Source organism: Lepus europaeus, chromosome 2 (assembly GCF_033115175.1).
Source record: "Lepus europaeus isolate LE1 chromosome 2, mLepTim1.pri, whole genome shotgun sequence".
Lineage (NCBI taxonomy): Eukaryota > Metazoa > Chordata > Mammalia > Lagomorpha > Leporidae > Lepus > Lepus europaeus.
The window spans coordinates 75,760,060-75,767,457 of NC_084828.1; the positions used below are offsets into that span (position 1 = coordinate 75,760,060).

Below are 7,398 nucleotides of genomic sequence, written 5' to 3' on the forward strand. Positions count from 1 at the left end.
AACCAACCTGACATATAGCCGGTGCTCAACTTGGTAAATAATGAAAAACTGTTTAGGATGTACTAGTTGAAATACATAAGGATACACCATAATGCAGGCTACTACTAAAAAGGGATGAGTCAAGAAAAAGAAAGAAGGGAGGGATAGGATTAATAGAGAAGGAAAAAAGTAAATGGGCATAAAATTCCATCTTAGGGTGAGCTTAAAAATTGAAAAGGCTCACCCCAAAACTAGCCCCAGCACTTTTCTCAGAACAGTGGAACCCATCTATACTGAAGAGCACTGTCTTTTGGCCAGGTCCACCACTTTCTGCTCCTCTACACTGAGTAGTCCAAAGTGATGCTTCTCCTCCAAGACTCAAAAAGGAGTTGTGCATGGCCAGGCCCTTCCCCCAGGAGCCCAGAATGTACCCTGCATGAGTGACATACCACACTGGAGCAGAAGGCACCTGCTTCCTGGCAACAGCTGCCAGTAAGTACCACAGGTGGCCCTGTGATACTCAGAGAGGTCATGGGATGGTCAGGAAACAGGAAGCAAACTGAACTAGCAAATGACTGAAACTGTCTTACGTAGTCTTTATTACGCAATGTAATTTAGAATGCACAATTTCTGATGAGAGGTTTTCTTAGAAGTTCCCTATGTGCTGGCACTGTTACGGAGTGGGTAAAGCCACTGCCTGCAGTGCCAGCATCCCATATGGGCGCCGGTTTGAGTCCCGGCTGTTCCTCTTCTGATCCAGCTCTCTGCTATGGCCTGGGAAAGCAGTGGAGGATGGCCCAAGTCCTTGGGCCCCTGCACCCATGTGGGAGACCAGGAGAAGCACCTGGCTCCTGCCATCGGATCAGCGCGGTGCGCCGGCAGCAGCGCACCTACCACGGCAGCCATTGGAGGGTGAACCAACGGCAAAGGAAGACCTTTCTCTCTATCTCTCTCTCTCACTGTCCACTCTGCCTGTCAAAAAATAAAAAATTAAAAAAAAAATTAAAAAAAAGTTCCCTACGTCATTTTCAGCTATTTCTTAAAAGGTTACAGTAAGGTCGGTAGGAATTCACTTTCTACAGTCATCAGGGACACATCAGTGAGAAGGTTTGAGAAATTCTGAAATAATCAAGAAAACAAGGGCCCTGAAGACACAGATAGCTGACTTCAAATTCTCATTATCAGACACATGAACAGCTTTGGACAAGTAATCTAAACCTCCTGAGTCTGTTTAATATTGATTTAAAAAGCATTTCTCAAAGTGCGGTTCCAAGACTGTCTTTTTTCAAACACACAGGGGAATGTATTAAAACTACAGATTCCTAGGCCTTGCTCCAGAGTTAATGGGTCCAAACAGCTGGGTCTGGGACTTGAGAAAATGGAATTTTAACAAGCTCTCCAGGTGATTTTTTATATTCATTAAAGGTTTGAGAACCACTAAAATCAAAGAATGCAATAGATCCTTCAGAAGTGATCATTTTTCTTCTATCGAAGATGGCAGTAAGAAGATATGTTGGGCATTTAGCACATTTGTTACATCACTTGGGTCACCTGCATCCCATTTCCAAGCACCTGGTTTCAGGACCCCAGCTCTGCTTTCAATCCAGCTTCTTGTTAAAGCACATGAAGGGAGACATTAACAATGGCTCAAGTATTTTTTTTAAATAAATAATTCTTAAACTTTAAAAAAAAAAAAAAGATTTTATTTGAAAGGCAGAGCTCTAGATAAAGAGACACACACAGAGAGAGAAGAGAGAGACCTTCCATCTGGTTCACTCCCTGAATGGCCACAATGGCTGGAGCCAGGCAGATCCAAAGCCAGGTATTTCTTCCAGGTCTGCCATGTGGGTGCAGGGGCCCAAGTACTTGGGCCATCTTCCATTGCTTTCCCAGGCCCATTAGCAGGAAGCTGGATTGGAAGTGGAGCAGCTAAGACTCCAATAGCAAGACTAGCACAGCAGGTCAAAGCCCTGGCCTGCAGTGCCAGCATCTCATAGGGCACCAGTTGGAGGCCCAGCTGTTCCACTTCAAATCCCGCTCCCTGGGGGCTGCCGCCTCCAGTGCCAGCATCCCATATGGGCGCCGGTTCAAGTCCCAGCTGCTCCACTTCTGATCCAGCTCTCTGTTATGGCCTGGGAAAGCAGTAGAAGATGGCCCAAGTGCTTGGGCCCCTGCACCCATGTGGGAGACCCAAAAGAAGCTCCTGGCTCCTGGCTTTGGATCGGCACAGCTCTTGCTGTTGCGGACAACTGGGGAGTGAACCAGTGGATGGGAGATACCTCTCTCTCTCTCTCTGTGTAACTCTGTCTTTCAAATAAATAAATAAATCTTTAAAAAACAAAATCCTGCTCCCTGCTAATGTGCTTGGAAAAGCAGTGGATGATGGCTCAGGTCCTTGGGCCCCTGTACCCACATGGGAGACTCAGAAGAAGCTTCTGGCTCCTGGCTTTGGATCAGCTCAGCTCTGGCTGTTGCAGTCATTTGAGGATTGAACCAGTGGATGGAAGACTTCTTTCTCTCTCTCTCTCTCTCTCTCTCTCTCTCTACCTCTCTACCTCTCTGTAACTCTTTCAAATAAATAAATCCTTTTTTAAAAAGGATTTGTGAACATGAGATTTTTTAAATGCATTTGAGTAACTTCTGATTCCATCATTCGGAAATTTATTCTAGGGAAAGAATCAGAGAAGTGACTATCACTACTAAAATAACCAAAAATTGAAAAGAATCCAAATGTTAACAATGGGGATTCAATGTAGTTAATTACAGTATATCCATAGAATCGAATGTATGGTTTCATTGGATTTTTATAAGATTTATTTATTAACTTAATGGAAAGGCAGAGTAGCAGAGAAAGAGGGAGAGCATGATCTTTCATCCACTGGTTGAAAGAACCACAAATGGCTGCAAAGGTCAGGGCTGGGCCAAGCCAACATCAGAAGCCTGGAACTCTATCTAGGTCTCCCACATAGGTGGCAGGGGCCCAAATGTTTGCTTAGACCACCATCTGCTGCCTTCCCAGGCACATAGCAGAGAAGCTGGGAACTCCAACATGGCATCACAAGCAGCAGCTTAACTGGCAGCACAACGCTAATGACGGTTGCAAGAACTTAACTACATCGAAAAGTACCTACTAAGTGAAAAAGAACATAAAACTGTATATCGGATATAATGCAAATTATGAAATATATGTGTGATGCTTGAAGGAATCATCTCGTAATTATGGGAACAGGGAGCAGTTTTTTGACTTCTGTATCTTTTAATGTTTCCAAAATGGTCTAATGGTTAAAGCACCTACATCCCATAGGAGAATCCCTGACTTCCAGCTCCAATGAAGATCCCTATTTCTGTCTCTCTGCCTTTCAAATGAATAAATTTTAGAAATTAATAAAAAGAAAAACCTCAGAGGCTGTCAGAAAGTGAGTCCTGTGGTCTCTGCCTAATACTCATTCCTTGGCTCCAGATGGAGAAGTTTTTCTTTCAAAAGCTAAGTGGGGAGGGGGGCCAAATCTATATTTTTAATGGGAACCCAGATAATTCTGAGCAATACAGTCAGGCTTGAGAAACCATCATTCATTTACTGCTTTTAAAAGAGAAAAGAAAACCACCACTGACTTATTTGGATGTTCCCACTCTGAAAAATCTCCAGAGGCTTGTGTCCTGGCACAACAGGTTGAGCCGCTGCTTGCCTCGTCGGCATCCCAAATGAGTGGCAATTCCAGTCCTGGCTGCTCCCTTCCTGATCAGCTTCTTGCCAATGCATAGGCTGGGAGGAAGCAGTCAGTGGCTCAAGTGCATGGGTCCCTGCCTCCCACGTGGGAGACCCAGATGGAGTTCCAAGCTCCCGGCTTTGGCCTGTACCCTGGTGGGTGAATCAGCAGCTGGAAGGTACTTCTCTCTCCCAACCTTTTAAGGAGATGCACACTTTTTAAAAAGATCTTCAGAGACATGGTTATGTTCTCAGATCATTTTCATGCATCCCTGGATAAAACATATTAGCTCAGCTTAAAGTAGATATGAAATGCATATTTCAAGTGGCATAAAATATAACAACACAGCTGTCTTGTTGCCCTCCCTACCTACTCCCCCTCAGATCATGTGGTCAAACAGGTCCGCACTTTTTAGCAGGTGTTTTTAATCTCATCAAAGATAGGGACCTTCTTTCTCAAAAACGCAGGCATAGGAAAGTTTCTGCAAGCTCCTGGGGTTTATGGTCTCCAGAAAGGTCAAACTGGCTCTAGAAGATAAAATTCCAAAAAGACAAATTCCAACCAAGTATTATCTCCTCCCCTAGGGCATTCCAGCATCCCTGGCCCAGCCCTCCCTTAAATCCCCATTTTCCAACCCTTCCCTGAATCCCATCCATCCTGATCTAAGAGTCCTTGACTTCCTGCGTCTCATTATGCACTTTTCCTTAATTTTTTAAGAATTTATTTATTTGAATGACTTCGTCACGACAGAGGGAGATCTCCCATACCCTAGTTCGGTTTGTTCACCAAATGCATTCAACTGCCCACGCTGGGCCAACCCAAAACCAGGAACCAGGAACTCCATCCGGATCTCCCACGTGGGTGGCAGGGACCCAAGTACTTGGGCCGTCATCTGCAGCCTCCCAGCGACATTAGCAGGGACCTGATAGGAATCCCAGAGTAGCCGGACCCGAATCAGTCAGGATATGAGAAGCAAGGTGTCCTTCGTGGTGGCTTAAACTGTTGAGCCACAAGGCCTGCCCTCCCTTAATTATTTTTTAAAAAACACAACACCTCCCTTTCCTCAACCTTTAAAGTACCACCTTCTTCCTCCTCTTTTTCCTCATCAACGGGCTGTGGGAGCCTACCTGTGCCCTGGCGGCCGCCTAGTCCTCAGCCCTCTCCCATCTAGAACACTCTGAAACTGGTGCACGCACACCCTGAGCTACCAACCCAAGGGCCTTTTCTAGGTCCAGAAACCCCAGGATTTTCCCCCTCAAACCAAGAGCTAATAACCCTTGCCTAATAAGGGACAGAACATCAAGAAATATTGATCAACAGACACTGCATGGACTCAGAGACCGACCGCGGGCGTTAGTCTCCGCCATCCTTTAGGGAGCTAACCTTCTCGGAGAGCGTCAGAACCCGCAGGTGTCCAGGCTAATCAGCTGAAACGCTAGAGAAAGAAGGCTCCCAGGAGGAAGGGGCTTTTTCGGGTTGATGCGCCCGGCTAGGGGAGACCCGACAAGCGGTATCTGGGGGTGAGCCTGGTTCCTTCTCACCTGGCAGCATCTTGCCGGGGTCCCGGGGCCGGCGGCAGAGGCAGCGCCGCCATCGGTGTCCGCATCAGAGCCGGTGCCTCCCTCCAGCCTCGGCCTCCGTAGGCCCCCCGCCCGGCCGCCGCTCTGGCTGCAGCAGGACGGCGCCACCAAGACCAGGCCGCGCCAGCCCCAGCCCACGGCTGACCTCGGCCCGCCACCCGGCGTGCCCCGCACGACCTGCTCATCCCCGGAACCGCGCGCCCGGGAGCCGGCGGAGCCGAACCTGCGCGCGTACTCACCCCAGTCGCGGCCGCGGCGAACGAACACCACCGAGGGAAAAAAGAGAGGCGGTGTGAAGCGGCCCCGGGGACCGCCCCCGCCGCCCGGGAGGTGGCTCCGGAGTACGGGCTCCGCCTCCCGCTCGACTACGGCAGTGGGCGTGGAACCGCCGGCTCCCTACAGGCCAGGCGCTCGGCCCCCCGCCAGGCAGGCTGCACCCCCGGCTGGGTCGATCTGAGCCCGAGGTGGACGGAGCATTGGGAGCGCAGGGGAGGAGTGGGCATCTCGGCCTTGCGTTCCGCCAGTGTTGGGCTTGATGCTGGGCACTTCGTGGTAAAATACCATAATTCACTACAGAATTATCTGACTTAGTGGGGTACCCAAATGTGCCATTGGCCTGATAATACAAATCATAATAACTTGGAGATCCGCTAGAAGTAACACAATGATTAAAAAGCCTTGAAAAAGCCAAGCATGCCATCTACCATTTAGGATGTCTGCAAAAACCAACTTTTAGCTACTCCAATAAAAGCATCACGTGTTCTTCTCACTTCAGAAATTTCCTCTGTGTATTTGGTTTCTGTAGTTGCAACGTCAGTGGAAAAATAGGTACAGCATTCAGTTTGAGCACCACATACAAGCCACCAGCATGGACAGAGGATATTAAAAGCTGCATGATATTCCATTTTTAAGTGCATTTGCTGAACACATATTATCACCCACCTTTCACAAGGTGGTTTCCACCTGCCTGAACTGTCCAGAGGTCTACTTGGCCGCAAAGTGCAAGACGTTATCAATTTCTCGACAAGCCTCAAATTCCATACAACTGGCACCCACAAATGCCAAGAGTGAGCCCCCAGGAACCCCAGTGGAATCTTCCCCAGTGGAAACTAGATTATTTTTGTCCATTTCAAGGTTTGTGCCAGTTTTGGTTGTTGACCATTTTGACCTCTGGGAGGCACTGTGGGGACTCATCCAGAAGACAAGAGTAAGTCCCGCCAAGTAGCAAGATTCATCCTCTGAGGAGGCAGGACACAGTAAGCAAATTTCCAAAGGTCCAACACAGCTCTCAGGAAGCTGAAAAACAGAGCCACCTACTGGCGTTTTTGTATGGGTGGATTCAATTAGTCCATTCATCAGCAGGGCTCCTGAACAAGGCTCAGTAGGAAACAGAATTTTGTTGGATTTTCTGGTCCCTTCATAGCATGCTGCAAGAATGTATAAAGACATGTAGTGGGGAAGAACATTCGAGGTCTAGTCTACCGATATACCAGTGATTGTACGACACAGATAGTCCTCAGGTCTTAAGTACACGATGCCTAGAAGCATAGCAGACCTTTTGCAAACACTCAGCCAGGTTTTCTACATTTGGTAGCAATCAGGTTATTAAGTGGGATGATTAGTGCACTTCCTTCAGTGAATGCAGGAAAGCAAGTAGCAGTGATGTCTATGAGAACAAGGATAGCTGCACGCACAGTCATTCTCATTTGAGAACATGCAGTGGCACTGGCATGACTGGAACTGGTTCCTGGGCTTTGCTTTTCTTGTTTTTCGGTTGTTTTGTTTGTTGACTTTGGCTCACAAACCTGGCAGTTGCTCTAGCTTTGGTGCCAGAGCATTAGCCTTAGCTAAAACCACCCACAGATCATGGTCCCATGGATTCTTCCTGTAAGGAAAGGGAAACGATTAGGATAGCAGGAAATTAGGGGGGAGGGGGATATGGTTATCATGGTGGCACAGGAGAGAAGTCTTAATCCATGATCTCGGGAAAGCTGCCCACACCCAGGATGCTTCTAAGGAGGTCAGCTTTACCTCAAGTCTTCCACAGGTGAATAGTTCCAAGAGATGGAAGGTGCAGTACTCAGATTTTCATTACTTTCACTAAAATCATGAGAGAAGCTGTTTAGGAAGGA

The 7,398-nt window shown here is 47.7% G+C and overlaps 1 protein-coding gene across 1 annotated transcript in view; it reads right to left on the reverse strand.

The window, feature by feature from the left end:
* Positions 1-5,596, reverse strand: part of B4GALT4 (beta-1,4-galactosyltransferase 4) — a 45,252-nt gene extending 39,656 nt beyond the window's left edge. The window contains exon 1 of the mRNA XM_062208527.1: positions 5,506-5,596. The gene's annotated coding sequence lies outside the window, so the exon portion shown is untranslated. The remainder of the gene's footprint in view (positions 1-5,505) is intronic.
* Between the last annotated feature and the right edge of the window lie 1,802 nt (positions 5,597-7,398).